We start from the raw sequence: 18472 nt of genomic DNA on the forward strand, positions 1-18472 counted from the left end.
TTCACCTGTTTACTCTTGAGGTGCCCATAAGATGTAGAGCACATAGCAACTTGGAAATTCTAGGTAGGTGTCCTTTGTCCTTATGTTTTTATAAAGGATCAGAGTGGACAAGATTCTCAGTTTCTTTGAGTCTTAGTTTCCTCCTTTTAAAGTGGATCCTACAGGACCTATTTCCACAGTGATATTCAAAGTATCATTGTTATTCCAGACATTCTAGACAGATTGTTATTCATCCACATCAGTTAAGTTTATTTCTGGAACTTAGCTGAACATCAGTTAGGACTACTTTGTGAAGTTGTTGATAGAGTCAGATCGTGCATTTTGAGTGTGCTTTGAAAACTGCATTGGGTCATATATAGCTATGCTATTAGTGCAATACATACATTAAACATGACAACTGGGAAATATTGTTGGTTTGATCCAAAATTCTTTAATAAGAATAAAAAAAAAATACTGCCTCATTATGTCAACTCATCTATAAAGAAGTAGATTCATGTAAAACAAAACATGTTTATTATATAACCTAGTGGTTCCACTCAGAGATATTTACTGAATGGTACAAACATTTTTTTAAAAAATTTATTTATAAAAAGGAAATACTGACAAAAACCATAGGATAAGAGGGGTACAACTACACACAATTCCCACCTCAGAACTTCTTATCCCCTCCCCTCCCCTGATAGCTTTCCTATTCTTTATCCTTCTGGGAATATAGACCCAGGGTCATTATGGGGTGCAGAAGGTAGAAGGTCTGGCTTCTGTAATTGCTTTCCTGCTGAACATGGGTGTTGACAGGTTTTATCCATACTCCCAGCCTGTCTCTCTCTTTCTCTAGTAAGGTGAGGCTCTGGGGAAGCGGGGATCCAGGACACATTAGTGGGGTCGCCTGTCCAGGGAAGTCCAGTTGGCATCATGTTAGCATCTGGAGCCTGGTGTCTGAAAAAAGAGTTAACATATAGAGCCAAAGAAACTGTTGAGTAAACATGGATCTAAAGACTGGAAAAGTTCATATGAAGAGTTGGGAGGTCTCCGTTTTGTAGATAGTTAGTTCTTCTTCTAGCGTTTGCCTAGATAGTTAGTAGTCCTATTTTAATTATATTCCAAAGAGCCCATGACTATACTAGGTTTTTTTTTTTCTCTTGAGCCTGACATTTGATATGCAGGTGGGTCCAAGTTATTGTCTGGGGAGATGGGTACACATAGGTTTATATGAAGATTTCTGTTTGGGTAGTAATTGTAGTTTTGTTCCTATCAACTTCAGTTGGTCAAAGGATAACCACACTGCAGTATATCTATATAGCAAAATACAACAACACAAAGGAAGGGGCATGATGAACACTGAAACATGACTGAATCTCAAAAGCATTGTGCTGAGTAAAATAAGATGAAGCATTTATACTGCACAACTTCCTTTTTGTGAAATGCTATAGAAGGCAAACATAATGACAGAAAGGTCAGTAGTGATGAGGTTCCGTGAATGGTTGAGGAGACTGCAAGAAGTATGAGGACATATGAGGGTGTAGCCAAGGAACTAACACAGCTGGTTTAGCCCAAGATTTGTAAGCTTGAGGTTCTGTGTTTGGTGCCCTATACTGCATGCGTTAGAATGATATTCTTCCTCTTTTCTCTGTAGATCTTTCTCCTATGAAACTTCCCTCATATAATTTAATAACAGAAAGTCTAAAAACAGAAGTGTGAGGAGAGATTTGAAAGTGATAGAGCTATTCTACTTCTTGATTGTGGAGCTGGATACATCCCTGTATGTATTTATCAAAACTTACTGAATCATGTACTGAAAATTTATCATGTATATACATTACATTTTAATAAAACAGTAAAAATTGAAAAAGTAGGACATGTAATGCTGAAAGAAAAAGGAGTAACTTTCCATGGCAAATCAAAATACAGTCACTTAGAAGCTTATATATTTCAATTTCTGTTTTTGAGAAATGATGGGCACACACACATACACCACACACATACACACACACACACACCCTTAACCAGGGAGATAATTCACTGAATATTGTCTATGTCTTGCCATGTGAGTGGCCCAGGTTAAACTCTTGCACCATATGGACAATATTATGATAACATTAGAGAAAGCTCTGGCATTGTGCTCTCTGTCTATCTGTCTGTCTGTCTCTCTTTCTCTGCCCCTTTCTATCTCTCCTTGTCTTACCATCTGAATGAAAAAAAAAAGTGACCTATATTGTTGACTCTGGTTCCACAAAGGAAAACTATGATACAGGGAGTCAGGCGGTAGCGCACTGGGTTAAGTGCATGTGGTGCGAAGCGCATGGACCAGCATAAGGATCTCAGTTTGAGCCCCCGGCTCCCCACCTGCAGGGGAGTCGCTTCACAAGTGGTGCAGCAGGTCTGCAGGTGTCTGTCTTTCTCTCCCCCTCTCTGACTTCTCCTCCTCTCTCCATTTGTCTCTGTCCTATCTAACAACATCAATAACAACAATAATAATGACAACAACAATAAAAAACCAAGGCCAACAAAGTGGAAAATAAATAAATAAATATAAAAAAAGGAAAACTATAATACGAATGAGGCTGATGGTGGTGCACTTGGTTGATCACGTAGGTCACCATAAGCAAGGACCCAAGTTTAAGCCCCTGCTCTTCACCTGCAGGCAGGAAGGAAGTTTCATATGTGTTGAAGCTGTACTGCAGATGTCTGTCTACCTACTCCACAATTTTTCTCTATCTTAGCAGATACAAGAAAATTAAAATATTTAAGTAAATCAATATAGGCAGTTAGTGTACTTGATGTATTAAATCTGTTTTTCTCCCCTGACATATTGAATCAATAGTGATTTATAAGATTATAAACTAATAGGAGTGTCAGTTCACATCATTCCCACCACCAAAGGTCTGTTCCTTATCCCCACACTCCTAGGTGATCACTGTAGTTTTCCCATAGTCTTGGATATTGATTGAATTTTGTTGTTGTTGTTTGTTTTCATGTTCAGTTCTCTATATTCCGTATATGAATGTTGCCATTCTGTAGTTGTCCTTTATCTCCTTACTTACCTAACTAAACATAATCTCCAATTTCATCCATTTCATCCCAAAGGACACAATATCATCTTCTATTGCTGAGCAATACTCCACTGAGCATATGTCCCATGTTTTTTTTTATAATTTTTTTATTATCTTTATTTTATTTACTGGCTAGAGATAGCCAGAAATCAAGAGGGAAGGGGGTGATAGAGAGGGAGAGACAGAAAGACACCTGCAACACTGCTTCACCACTTGCAAAGCATCCTACCTGCAGGTGGGGACTGGGGTTCAAACCTGGGCCCTTATGCACTGTTACATGTGTGCTCAACTAGGTGCACCACCACCCAGCCCCTGTCCCATAGTTTTTTATACAGTCATCTGTTGAAGGACATTTTGGCTTATGTGAATAATACAGCTTTGAACATAGTAGCTCCCATTCTTGAAAAAAGTTCTGGGAATAAAATTAACTACTTCCATATACCTGACCTAAGGCCTATATATATGTAATATATATATATATGGCACCAGAGCCAGTAACCTCTAAGTCCCTATTGATCTGAACTCACAGCTCATGGTCACAACTGGGAACACTGCAGGATGTACTTATTTCAAAGCCAATCTTTTTTGAGTGCCAGGGAAGGATACACCGGCCTCTTTTTGGAGACTGAGGCTATCCCTACCATCACTGCTTTATGGAGAGGAAAGGTCCCGGGGCGGGGGCCCACAAGAAGGCTTATAATGATGTTCCTGAAGTAAGTGACCGGTGGCGGTGGAGAGAGGGATCCATTAAAGATCTAGGCCCATTATATTTGTGTAGGAATTCAAGGATTCCCTAACTAAGGGACCCAGATGATGAGGTGGTGTGCTATTGACCAAAAGGGCCATTATTAAGTGGGCCAGCCTCTTGCCTTTGTCCAACTTTTGTAGTTCTTTCTTTTTCTGATGACCTTAGACTTTCTCCCAGTTGTTTAAGCACTGAGTATCATTTGTTGAACCCAACCACAATTAGGTTTTTGGGATCTGTCTTCTTTAGGACTTTCTGCTAGGCTGTCAGCTAATTTGGTCTAAATCCAATCCATTACAGAATTGATGATGACTTCTTTAGGTACTTCAACTAAATTGAGCACTTTGAGTTATATAATTGCCCCTTGTTTATGGATGTACACTTATACCCTAAATCCTAACTTATATCTGGTATTTGTTACTTAATTAAATGATGTGCTATCTAACATGGATGTAGGTCGTCCCATGTGTTAGGAAAGATCTCACCAGATTTGAAGAGTTACAACGTTGACTTCTCAGGTTCAGTATCTCTGGTCCACAGCAAGAATTCAGGAGTAGCATAATGTGATGTGGCAATACCAGTAGTGATTTGGTTGAAGTTGACAGAGGTTGTACAGCAATAAAAAAAATCATAGAGAAGAAATATCAAGAAGTATTGGCATAGTCTTAGAGGTAACCAGAGCAAGGAGAAAAGAGAATCTTAAAAAGAATGCAAGGAATTTCTTGTAGTCTTAGAAAAAGCTTAGAATATCAATAATTAATTATTATTATGACCAAGTTAGTTGGGGAGTGTTTTCTTTGATAATTCAGTGGTTAGTATCTATACTAATATAGTTGACTTCACTATACTTTGAAGCCTTTTAGTGGTATCTGAACCTCTTTGTATTTTAGGTACTTATAGGGTCAAATGGTCTTGATCTGTCTGGTTTAAAACTGTTGTTGACTTAGATGTTTGAAGAGATATATTTGCTGATACATTTTTAGAGCTCTTTGAACAATTTATTCACAATATCAGAGTTTGATCATTTTAGAGATCTAAGATATTTAATTTTTAGGCTAAAGCAAATATTTGTGCTTAGGGTTATGGACTAGGCAGTTAGAAAACTTGAGATATTAGATTTTCTCCCCCCCCAGACATGTCATATTAATAGTTATTTATGAGAATAAAAATCAATAGGATTAAAATTTCACACCTTTTCTACCACCAAAAATCTGTGCCTTTCCCCTTCCTCCCTAGGTAACCACTATAGTTTTCCAATCTAAATATGGATTGTGTTGTATCTGGCTGTTTACTTTATGTATGTGTATTCAGTTCTCTAAAGTCCACATAATGAGTGAAACCATCCTATGGCTTCCTTTACCTCTTTGCTTGCTTCACCAAGCATAATGTCATTGAGTTTTGATAGTTTACAATAATGTGCTCTGATGGTCATTTTGGATTTACATATGTGGGTGATCAATCAATCTGCCGCTTGAATAAATGTGTTCTGATTATTGTCTAGGTGAGGGAAATTCTCAGCAAAATTTCTCTAAAATTTACCTCTGTCCATTGAACCGGTCTTCATCCTCAGATATTCCTATCACTTTTTCATTTGACCTTTTGTTGGCATCTGCAATTTCACAGAGACTCTCTTCATTTTTTCTAAACCTTTCCTCTCCCTCATGTTTGAATTGAAAGAGTGGGCTAATTGTTTCTTCTAGTTGGGAAATTCTTTCTTCTGCATGCGTGAGTACTTCCTAAACCTTTTACCTGAGTTTGAATTGCACTAACGGTGTCTTAAGTCCTTGCAGTTCTGTTTGAATTTTTTCTTTTATGCTTCCTAACTGCGTAGTGAATTCTACTTGAGGTTCTTCTTTCAAGCTTTGTAGCTTCTTAGCAAATTATGTTCTAAGTTTCTATTTTTGTGTGTCTTAATTCCAAAGTAAAATGTTCTTTCAATTCTTGCTTAGATTCTTGGAAAGTTCTCATAATGAGCTTTCTATAGTCTGTCTCTGATAGTGTTTCAATGTCTGGAATTTCCTCTGTTTCAGTTTTATCTGTTTCTTTTGGCATATTTGGTTGTTTATTTCTTTGTTTAAGCATTTATAGTGTTGGTTATTGTAGGCCAGCAGGTGGTGCTGTTGTCATCTCTAGGCTTCTCTTGTTTCTATAATCTGAGGTGCTAGCTGGGGCGGGGGGGTTGTCTTGTGGTCATGAAAGCTTTTTTTTTTTTTTTCCGTGTGTGTGTGTGTGTGTGTGTGTGTGTGTGTGTGTCTTTTTGTGTGTGTCCTTCCATTAAATTCAAAAGACTAAGAAAACTCTGAATCAAAGGTTGGGTGGTGTAAGCTCCCTTTTCTTCTGGTACTAGTAACTGCACAGGGTGCCCAAAACATCATGGCTCAGCACCATGCTGCCTGCCCAAAGGTCTGACTTGACTGTGTTGATCCTCCAACCAGCACCCCTTTTTGCCCCAACCACTCATGAGTGCCCAACTGAGGCTGTAAATCTTTCAGCTGTAGATTATGGTTCCAATTGGATCTTTTGTTGTATTTAATTTTTGTCTTGGAGAGAACACTGATCTGGCATCATGATAGTGTCTGCAACTTGGTGGCTGAAAGGTGGTATAATGTAAACCAAATTGTCTAATAGACAGGTATCCGAAGGTGGGGATAGGGCTAATGACACTAGAGGTCTTCATGTGGGAGGAAGCTGAGAAGTCTTTTTTAGATATGTTCCATGTTTCCCATGACTTTAAGCCATTTTTGCCTGAGCCTGGTAGCTAGTATGCAGGTGGACTAACAGTATTGTCTGGGAAGATAGTGTCAGAGTTGAGACTAGGGCCAGAAAGCTGCGTTAGGACAGAGAGTATCTCCCCAAAATGAGAAGAGTATATATATTTAACTTAACCCCATTGACCCCTAGGGCCCATGTCTATTCATATTTATCACAGGAGCCTGTATAACCTGTGAGTCCCTGTCGGTCTAGGCTCATAGTCCATGGTCATGGCTAGGAATATTCTAAGCTGCATTCATTTCAGGACCTGTCTTCCCTGAGTAGCATAGTAGGCTGACCCAGTCACCCTTTGGAAAGTGGAGGCAGTCCCTACAGTTACTACTCTGCAGTGAGCTCTTTTACCTCTTTCTTTGTTTTCTCTAGCTCATCCTCTGTCTGGCTAATTCTGTTTTCTGCTTCCGTTAATCTGTTTTCCCTTCCCTCAGCTTCTTTCTTCAGTTCCATTATAGTATTAGCTTGTTCTACTAGTTGGCCTTTTAGCTCAGTTATTTCAGCTTTCATTTCTCTAATTACCTCGAGCTAGCTTGTATTTTCTTTGAGGTTCTCCTCTGTTGTTTCCCTAATTCTGATATCCCTTTCCTCCATAGTTGTCTTCATTTCTTTGATTATTAGATTTATTATTGCTTGCATGCTTTTCTTATTTATGGTTACTTATGACTTGTGATTACTTATGGTTACTTATGATTTGGAGTTTCTTCTGGGCTCCTGTCGATTCTTTGTTACAGCAGTTTTATTTGCTCTTGATTTAACCTTCTTTTAAATTGATGTGTTTTTTATTTTTCTGTTCTTCAGTTGTTGTGTTTTGAGTACAAGCCATGCTATACTAAAGACTTTTATGAAAAATTCAGTTACCAACCTCAGAAATTACAATAGTAACTGAAGCAAGAATTGATGCAGTTCAACCAATATCAGTTAGCCAAACAACACCTCCAGTCCAAGAAAAAATAGCAACCAAACAACAACAAAAAAAGAGACAGGAAAAAAGGGAAAGCAAGAATGGACAATTATGCAAATCTATTGTCCACTATAAATTCCAGGGATAGAAAGGGGAGAAAGAGAAGTAGAGAAGAGACACACACACATAGAATCCACTCCGAGTCAGATTTCTTCCCAAAAATAACTCACAAGTGAGTATCAGTGAATTCAGAAAACAAAGAAGGAGGAAGGGAGAAAAGAATAAAAGAAATGAAAGAAAGAAAAGGAAGAGCAGTGAAAGGAAAGAGTTTTTTTTTTAATTACCTAGGAGGAGGGAAAAAGGAGAGTGGAGAGAAGAGTTAGAGAGAAACACGTTTCTCTCACAATGGATAGGACACCCAGTCACCTAGCAGTGGGAAAAACAACAACGGTTAATTTTGGTCAACCTGAGGAAGGTGGATGGAAAAGGGACACATGTATATAATAATAGTGGTAATAAAATAAAATAGACAGCCAGAATTTAAGAGCAAGGAGGAGAGAGAGAGAGAGAGAGAGAGAGAGAGAGAGAGAGAGAGACCTGCATCCTTGCTTCACCACTTGCAAAGCTTTTCCCCTGTGGGGACTGGTGGTTCAAACCTGAGTCCTTGCACATTATAACAAGTGCTCTTGACCAGGTGTGCCACCACCTGGCTCCTGTGGAGATTTCTCAAAAAACTTAAAAAAATGTATCTGCCATTTGATCCAGGAATTTTACTTGTGGGTATCTATTGAAAGAGCAGAAAATAACCCTAAAAGGAACTCATTAGTTTCATGAAGATCTTTTGAGTTGAAAAATTACCTTTCACTCATAGGCAGACTTGATTTCTAAAATTTATTTATTTATTTATTTATTTATTTATTTATCTACTAATGAGAAACATAGGAGGAGAGAGAAAGAACCAGGCATCACCCTGGTACATAGGCTGCTGGGGATTGAACTCAGGACCTCATGCTTGAGAGTCCAGTGCTTTATCCACTGTGCCACCTCCCGGACCACCTAAAATTTATATATTTGAAAATTCTGCTATACAATATTATGAGAAGTCTGCATCATTAATTTTTCACTTTTTTTCCATAGGACAGTGGCTTCTCAGATGTGGTTTAGGGATTACAAATAGCCCACATGGATTCTTGGGAAATGTGTAAGCACTGGGTTCCTGTAGCATTAATATTTCTATTACCATAGTATTTCTGCTTAAGTTTCTGGTATGAATTAATAAACTATTAATGGTGTTAAATGGATGCATGGTTTTCATTAATTGTAGCTCTTTAGAAGCTCCTCTAAAAGGTCCCATTCATTTTGTTGAATTTAAGTGGTTGGGAATGAATGGTCTGAGAGGCTCTGCCAGTGTGGCTCATGGATGGTGCATTAAATTCAACTCAGCAAACATTTGCTGCATTTAGCATAGGAGATATTCAGCTACATATTATGGGAATATCAAGAGATAAACCCTGTGGTGGCCACCTATGGTTTGCTACCCAGAATTTATTCCTCTGTATCTGGGAGTGGGCAGCCTTCACTTACTCCCAGCCATGTGTTTTGGGTATGACTGACTCCTTGCCCAAGTCTAGCGGTGGGTCTTGTTTGTACTTCAGGTAGACAACACATCCAACTATAGGACTATCATACTGGATTCAGAGTGGGCAGAGTTATTTTTTTCCCAGTGGCTTTAGGGAAAATGAAATGTATCTATGGGAACTTGAAGAGAGTTTTACTTTACCTATGGAATATAGTGAGAATGTGAGCTCTGGACGAACCTGGAGCTGTGAAGTTGGCAGAGAATCGTGCAGATGATGAAAATGAAGGAAGGTATTACCGGACGTTGGTCAAAGGAGTTCATACATGTCCTTTTGAAAATATTCGTTTTAGGGAGTCGGGAGGTAGCGCACGGGTTAAGTGCACGTGGCGCAAACGCAAGGACCCGCTAAAGAGTCCGGGTTGAAGCCCCCGGCTCCCCACCTGCAGGGGAGTCGCTTCACAAGCAGTGAAGCAGGTCTGTAGGTGTCTGTCTTTCTCTCCCCCTCTCTGTCTTCCCCTCCTCTCTTCATTTCTCTCTGTCCTATCCAACATCAACGACATCAGTAACTACAACAATAAAACAACAAGGGCAATGAAAGGATATAAATAAATAAATATTAAAACATGTTTAAAAAATTGAGAAAAAATCATTTTAGAGACAAAGAAATAGGGAGGGGAGGTGGAGCTAGAGAGAGAGAGAGAGAGACACCTGAAGCACTGCATCATCTCCTGTGAAGCTTGTTCCCTGCAGGTGGGGACTGGGGATTTGAACGTGGGTCTTTGTGCTCTACCAGAAATGCCATCACTGGGCCCCAGATAATATTCTTTCCTAAGTCAGTTTTAATTTCTTTAAGTTAATCGGGGTTTCTGATCACCTGCAAGTATGACCACCCACCTGATACTTGCCTTTAGCTACTAGGAAAACTTTTCTCCATATCTAAAACTCATGTGTCATTATTTTATTTTTTTACTGAATATTAACCCATCTATAAGAAAACATTTGTGTCATTCATTACCTAAATTGGGGTTGTATATTAGTATGTTTGCTGCCTTTACGCTTACTGTTCCTTCTACTATAATTTAGTGATTCATGTTCCGTTTCACTACTGGATCCTTCCACTATAATTTAGTGATTCATGTTCCGTTTCACTACTGGATCCTTCCACTATAATTTAGTGATTCATGTTCCGTTTCACTACTGGATCCTTCCACTTTACTGGATCACTTTGGGGGCCAATCTTCTAGTCAGAAGAGCTCCTTAAATAAATAAATTGTAGGGTTAATAAGGTAACTCACCTGAATAAGGAACTTACACTGTCAAGTACATCGTCCAGGTTGGAGCGAAATCCCCACCACACTGAAGGAAGCTTTGTGTGGTGGTATCTCCCCCCAACCCCACACACACACACAAAATCTTTGGCTCTAGCTGAAAGAATTGACTTTGAGTGGTGAAGCTCTTGTGAAGGTAAAAATAAACAGCTCGTCTTAGTTGAAACTTACTTTCATTTATTTTTCCTAGTCTGATTTTTGATTTTCATTACTTTTTCTTTATCTCTTTAACATTTTATTTGGGAAATAATGGTTTCTAGAACAGTTGTTGACACTGGATGCAACATCTCATCTCCCTTGGTAGGTGTTTACACAACATTCCTACCATCCATCCAAATCTTTCTCTACCATCATGCACTGGGCACCTGGTGCCCTCTCTCCTAAAGGACTTTGCCGCAATACTCCATACCCAGTCCAGGTTTCACTTTGTGTTTTCTGATTCTTTACTTGTTTTGTAGTATTCAACTATGAGTGCAATCATGCAGTACTAGTTATTCTCCTTCAGGCTTATCTCACTTGGCATGATTCCTTTATCCTGGATGAGGCAAAAAGAGATCATTTCATCTTTTGCTTTTTAACTTCTTCATAGTATTTCACTTCTTCTTCTTCTAGCGTTTGCCCTTCTTCCGTAGCCAGTCAACAGGTCAGGTTGCTTTGAAAGCTGTCAGGAGCTGCTTGTTGCTGGCTTTGAAAGTGACTGGGATCCATGTGGATTCAGTCGGCTAGGAAGGATCGTCAGTTTCCCCAATGAATGGGTACTCACAGGATGCACCACGAGAAGGTCGATCCAATGCATCCCAGTATTTCACTGTGTATATGTAACTCAATTTTCTTACTCATTTTATCTATTGTTTTGACATGTAAATAAGAGCTGGGGAGATATCACAGAGGTAGCACACCAAGTTTTCATGTCTAAGGCATAAGAGATCACAGCTTCAACTCCCAGCACCACCATATGCCAGAGATGAGCATTGCTCTCGTGTATCTTTCTCATAAATAAAATATTTAAACAATGGAAATATACTCTCCACATACTGTTCTCAATAAGGGAGATCTGGATATTTGATATCTGGATATTTGAAAAATTAAGTAAAGGGTACTTATTCATTTGTAAGCCCTTAAGACATCTCTGCTTCTTTTTATTCATCTTCTAAATCTAGGTATTTGTGAAATAAAGTAGAATGTGGGGAATCCTTTGAAGATTATGAGCTACTTGAAGAAGGAATCTAGAAAATATACATGTGTCTGCTGGTTTCAGTGAATTGGGAGAGATGCTATGTGGAGTGGAATGAAAATAGTATGGACTTGGCTTTAGTCTGACTTGGATTCAAATCCAAGTTCTTCTACTCCTTTTATATTTCTGCAACTTCCTATTTTCTTTTCTTTTCTTTTTTTTTTTAACAGTATAGTCTTTCTTTTTTTTCACTACTCCTGCCACCAAAGGTCTGTGTCTCCCCATCCTATTTTCTCACCTGCTGAATGTGGCTATGGCTCTTGTGTTTAAATCCCTCCCCATCCCCATTGTAAAGTGCTGGCTTTGAATTTCAATTGTAAGAGAATTGACACTGATCATTGGATTTGTACCTTTCAGCCAATGGACATTAGTAAATGGCTTCCAAGCAATCTTTATGTAAGCCATATGATTATGATGTTTCATCATCCTGTCTCTATCATCATCTAGTGGCAAATTTCGATGTCAACTGAATAATGAAATTGAGCTATCTTTCTTATTATTTAGGATAGAATTTCTATTCTGCTTTGTTCTACTATTTTCTCCAAGTTTTACTTCTTTGAGAAGAATGTAGGACAGTTAGCATTTCAAAACATAGCTACATTAAAAAAAATCCATTTTGGAATGCCAGGTTGTCATAGAGTTATTTGATCTCTTCCAATATAACACTATACTAGCATTGTTTTGTGTTTGATGTAAACATGAGCAAACATAACCATTTCTATTATTTTTGCCCTTGGTGTTTGATGATAGAGTTTAGAGAGAAAAAAATACATTTAGATATGAAATACTGAAATCTGTTGAGACTGGATAGAATTATTTAACAGCGCAATGGGGCTACTTGTTTCTTTTAGAAATGTTATTAGTGGTTTAGCCAACTGAAGCAGCCAAGGATACATTTTAATAATTTCTAGGGTTTATGTCCTACTTCAAATTCTTTCTCATTTAGTCTGCGTGTGCTCAATCACTGACATTTTCTAAATTTCAATTCAAATCTTTTTTTTTTTTTTTGCTATCTAGAAGTGAATATTTGATCCCTTGGGTAGGAAGAAAAAAGTAGTTATCTAATTTTCACCCCTTGTTAAATCTTAGTTGATATGAGCTATAAATTGAGAAATACTGGGAGTCGGGCTGTAGCGCAGCGGGTTAAGCGCAGGTGGCGCAAAGCACAAGGACCGGCATAAGGATCCCGGTTCGAACCCCGGCTCCCCACCTGCAGGGGAGTCGCTTCACAGGCGGTGAAGCAGGTCTGCAGGTGTCTATCTTTCTCTCCTCCTCTCTGTCTTCCCCTCCTCTCTCCATTTCTCTCTGTCCTATCCAACAACGACGACAACAATAATAACTACAATAATAAAACAACAAGGGCAACAAAAGGGAATAAATAAATAAAATAAAATATTAAAAAAAAAAAATTGAGAAATACTCTGATAAAAACTTTGTTTTCCAATATTTGTAACTTTTCTTTCCAATATTTTAGTTTTTGCATTTAACATACACAGAGAAAGTGAGAAACGACATCACTGCTCAGCTCTAGCTTATAGTGGTGCTGGGAATTGAACCTGGAGCCCTGGAGCCTCAGGCATGAAAGTCTTTTCCATAACCATTCTGCTCTCTCCTCTGCCCTGATAAAAGCTGCACTAGCTCTCAGAAAGGCAGTAGTAACAACCAATCTCCCATGTCACGAAGGCTTACACCTATATGATTTATTTATTGGTTCCTGATAGTTGCTTACAGACTCAGATATCTATCTCTCTGAGTTAAATAAAAACCCCTATCTGGGATAGAACATACTATAGACTGAGAGATAAAAGCTCTAGGGACTAGTCAAAAACCTCTGGTGGCTCTCAGCAATAGCAGTTGTACCCTGCTTATTCATATTCTACTGCTTAGAACAAGCCTCAAGGTTTAAAGTGCCAGTTTCTTCCAACAGAGCCATTGAAGATCATGCAGTATTGGTTGCTATGTCATCCTTTTATGGAAAAGAGAAGACTAAGTGATAGACTATAGCTTAGCTTTCATTTTGGTATGGGCTGCTGACATCTTTTTCTATTATTCCCTGTTGTTCTGGTGTTTCTCTAAATATTGTCTTATCAGACTCCTCTCACACCTCCCCTGTAACTTTCTCTGTTTCACAGACCCATGAAACCTACTGAGCTTATCTACCCAACCTGACATGGGGTGTGTGGGGGGGTCAGGTTTAGGATGTATTACCTAAATTATTGCTTTTGTGAAAACTGACCAGAGGTCACATAGCCTCTGGAGTTGTCTGGTGAGATAAGATTGGTTCTGCTCCGAGTCAAAAGTGAGTTAGTTCCCCATTACTGGTCACAGACACTATTTTTGTTTTGCTCCTAGTAAAATTTTAAATAAATCAGATATTGCTACTGGTGTTTCTTCTATGTGTGTCCAGAACTCTTACATATCTTATTCTTATTGTCTTATAATGGTTCACGACACTGATAGCAATTTTTACACCTATGATTTTCTCTGATGCTCACCAGAGTCTTAGATGTCTCAGTATTCCTTTGACTTCATCTTAAAGGTTGGGGGAGGTTAAAAAAATTATCCAAGATCAAAAATTAGTGAGTTTTCTAGCCAGAATTGGAACCATGATATGTAACAGCAGACACTTCTTAGTACTGATAAAGAAACACCATTTTAAAACAACTGTCTCTCAAAACAAATATCTTTCAAAGCAACTGCCTTTCAAACACACTAAACTTTAGGTTGTAGAGTATATAATTCACCCTGTGATGATTGTTAAAATTAATTTGGGTAGTGATGGGGCATTGCCAATGGAGGCAGTGTGGACTCTAAGGTCATCAGATTGCTGAGGGGTGGTCTGTGTCTGTTACTGCTCTAAGTTGCTGAGTTGGGTCCCTATATATTAGGAAGTGGCCCATGTTATGTTTGAAGTTAAATACAATGACCCTTTGGTGGGTACTAATCCATTAGACAGCACAATACATATACTTTTCTACTTTATAGGCCAAAGTAAACCAGTTGTTTTGTAGTAATTCATCCTCAGGTGTCAGTATGGCAAGACCACATGTGCAGCACAATTCCAGCAGGCAGACAGTTGCTTCTCCACAGAGGGTGAGCATTTAGTGGGGTTATGGATTCTGACGAAGTCAGGTCTGAGCTCACTTTCATGGCCGACAGACTAGATTTCATTTGAGCCAGCTCTCAGGAGACAATTTGGAGGGGAAGGTCATACATCTCTGGCTGTGCTATGGGGTTGCCCTTTCCCTCTTGGTTTTCAAACTTGCATTCAATCAGAGGTGGATTTAAATTACTTTTTTTTTTACCTTTGAAATTGCTTCAAGGTGACCACTTTTATTCACTTGCTGGTATTTATAGAGTAAGGATGAAGTTTCACAATATCTTGGTTAACAATTAGAACAGTTAGAAGCAGGAAGTTCCCTCATCATTGTACCTGAATAAATTAAATGGTTTACATATTTTTATCTTTCTTTTTTCTTATATTTTAAAACCTGGGACTATCCCTTTCTTTATTTTTATGTTGTTGGGAATTTCCACTAGAGTTCACTTAAAATTTTATCTTTTAGGAAATTCCCAGGACTTCCCTCAGATTAATATTGATTTGCATTACTTTTCTTGAAAATTGATTCTGCACTTTATCTATTATTAGTAATTAAAAAAATTTTTTTTATTTAAAAAAGGAGAAATTAACAAAAACCATAGGATAAGATGGGCACAACTCCACACAATTCCCACCACTAGACCTCTGTATCCCCTCCCCTTCCCTGATAGCTCTCCCACTCTCCATCCCTCTGGGAGTATGGACCCAAGGTCATTATGGGTTGCAGAAGGTGGAAGGTCTGGCTTCTGTAATTGCTTCCCTGCTGAACATGGGCATTGACAGGTCGATCCATACTCCCTGCCTGCCTCTCTCTTTACCTAGTGGGGTGGGGCTCTGGGGAAGCAGGGCTCCAGGACACATTGGTGGGGTTGTCTGTCTAGGGAAGTCTGGTCCGCATCATGCTAGTATCTGGAACCTGGTAGCTGAAAAGAGAGTTAACATACAAAGCCAAACAAATTGTTGAACAATCATGAACCTAAAGGCTGGAATAGTGCAGATGAAGTTATTAATGATTTAATATTGATTTACGAAATTGCAAGATAACAGGTGTAAACTCTGCACCATTCCCACCACCGGAGATCTGAATCCCCAATCTCCATTATAGACTACAGTAGTTCTCTTAAGGTTGTAGATATAAGTTAATTTATTTCTATAATTATCTGTCTATATTTGCCCTTTTCCCCCCTATAGTCCCACCTTCTCTTCTTTTCCAATTTACACATACACCTATTACTACATCCAAATGTCCTTCCTTTTTTTTCTCCTCCTCTGAGTCCTGATGGACTTGAAGTTCAGAGCCCTCTTCTCTTTTCCCCCTATCATTTTCTCCCCCATTAGGAATATGGATCAAAATTCCTTTTGTGGTACAGAAGGTAGTTGTAGCTTTTGTAATTGCTTCTTCACTGGATGTGGGCAAGACATATCAGTAGTTATAAGCAGTTATAAGAGACTATGCATATGATAATATGGCAGAGAACCACACACACTCAGAATAAAAGGTGATTTTCTAATTTTGACATTGTTTATATATATACAACATCACAAAAAGTAATCGTTGAGAGAAAATGGTTATTAAAGGTTGTCTACACTTTAATTTAGCCCTTAAAACATTCTGAGTTCCTTTAAAAGTTATTTTCGCCTATTTTTGTCCCCAAGATTATGGAATATCTAATGCTAGGACTGGAATTTATTTAAATTTGAACTGTCCCCAGTGCCTACTAAGAAGGAAAGGTATACATTTGTTGAAAGGATTTGAATCTTTAATGTTTAATCTATAATGAAAAGGGAATTGCACACCACTATGGTCTTAACGAGAGAGAGAGAGAGAGATTAAGAGTTAGGATTGCGTTAATGTTGTTTTACCTTCCTTTTCATAAATTTGCAGTTTCCTTACCAGTTGAAGCCAAAACATTTAGCTTCCAACAACAGCTGTTTTCCTTCTTCATAACAGATTAGCAAAAACAAAGCACACACACACACACACACACACACACACACACACACACACACACACGAAACAGCCATCTAGTGGACCTAATTATCTCATATAGTGTACTTGGTATAAGGTTACCTGATAAGTAAAAGAAGCTAGACTTCCTGAACTATTTCCTGTTCAGAGGTAAAGTCTTCTGAAGTCAGAATCAGTTTTCTAAATCATACCACATTGAACTGATTCCCCAAAGACATGTTATTTTGTGTGTAGTCTTTTCCATTTAACTGTGGAAAACATAATAATTCTCACTTCACAATCTTCCTATGCTTAATTGTTCGCAGGAAGGATCAAGTCAGAAGAGTGTCTTGATCAAATTCTCCCTGGAATAAAAGATCTGAGTCAATATGGAGCAGCCAACATCTGTTGTCCCTATAGAGGAGACCACAGTTAAAACTATATGTAGAATAATTCCCTTAAAAAACAAAACAAAACAAAAAAAAACCTAGCCAATCCATCATGGAAATTAGGTGCGGAGGGTGAAAAGGATCCTGAAGGTGTTTATATTTTTTCGTGACATCAACAACTACCCAGAGATTTACTTTAAAATATGAGTATTCTTAGCTTTGGCCATGAATTTCTTCAAAATTTACTACCATAGTCCTTTTCATTACTTTGAACAGAGTCTGATGACTCTTATCCTGGAGTGAAGCACCTTTTCCAGTGCCCCAGGAATAAACTGTGGAAAAGTATCCTGATTTCTGAGCAAGATTCTGGGTAGACTAAGGAAAAAAAAAATAACAACAAAAACTGGCAACATGCAGGCCTTGGCATACTTATTGACTGTCCTTTTATTTCTCTTCAAATGAAAATACTAAACCTTTTATTTTTATATTTTGCATTTGTGAACGGAAATAGTATTGCTGTCAATAAGAGTGGCATGACACTTAGATTCAGCCAAACAGTAATTCAAATCAGCATCAACACCTAGTAGTTGTAGAAATTTCTATTTTTGTGCCTCAATATCCCCCTAATAACCACTGTAGAGGTGCCGTGAAGATAAAAATAAATGACTCACACTCAAGATGTGATTATAGTTGTGGCCTGCAAAAGTATACATGTTAGTTGGAAATTATATAGCTATGAGTAGTGGTCAGGAATGGGATATTATTTATTATACTTTTATTTTTCTTTTTTCACTTGCTCAACATATGCAAATGTATAAGTGTATACTTATACAATGAGTGGCCAGTGTGTGAGTGTGTTAGTGTGTTGAGTATATGTGTGGGTGTGTGCATGTGAATTTCACTTATCCTGAGCCAGACACAATTTTAGCTTCTTTGGTAATATTAGTGACAAAAATCCTTTTTTGTTTGTGAGGGTAAAGGAACCTCCTGTACTGCTGGTGGGAACGTAAATTGGTCCAATTTCTGTGGAAAACAATCTGTAGAACTGTCAGAAGGCTAGAAATGGACCTACCCTATGACCTGGCAATTCCTCTCGCATGGGTATATCCTAAGGAACCAACACACCCAGTCCAAAGAGAGCACACTGTCATAGTCCAAACTTGGAAGCAACCTAGGTTTCTAACAACAGATGAGTGGCTAAATAGTTGTAGCATATATGCATAATGGAATACTACTTAGCTATTAAGAGTAATTAAGTCGCTTTCTTTACCTCACCTTGGATGGATCTTGAAGGAATCATGTTAAGTGAGATAAACCAGAAAGAGAGGAATGAATGTGGGTTGATCTCACTCATGGGCAAAACTTAAGATACAAGAACAGAAAGGGGAAACACAAAGTAAAAGTTGGACTTGGTTGGATTCTTTGCAGCAAA

The 18472-nt window shown here is 38.3% G+C and overlaps 1 protein-coding gene across 1 annotated transcript in view; it reads left to right on the forward strand.

The window, feature by feature from the left end:
* Positions 1-18472, forward strand: part of CPQ (carboxypeptidase Q) — a 512842-nt gene that overhangs the window by 121692 nt on the left and 372678 nt on the right. The window lies entirely within an intron of this gene.

Source organism: Erinaceus europaeus, chromosome 8, assembly GCF_950295315.1.
Source record: "Erinaceus europaeus chromosome 8, mEriEur2.1, whole genome shotgun sequence".
NCBI classification, from domain to species: Eukaryota; Metazoa; Chordata; class Mammalia; order Eulipotyphla; family Erinaceidae; genus Erinaceus; species Erinaceus europaeus.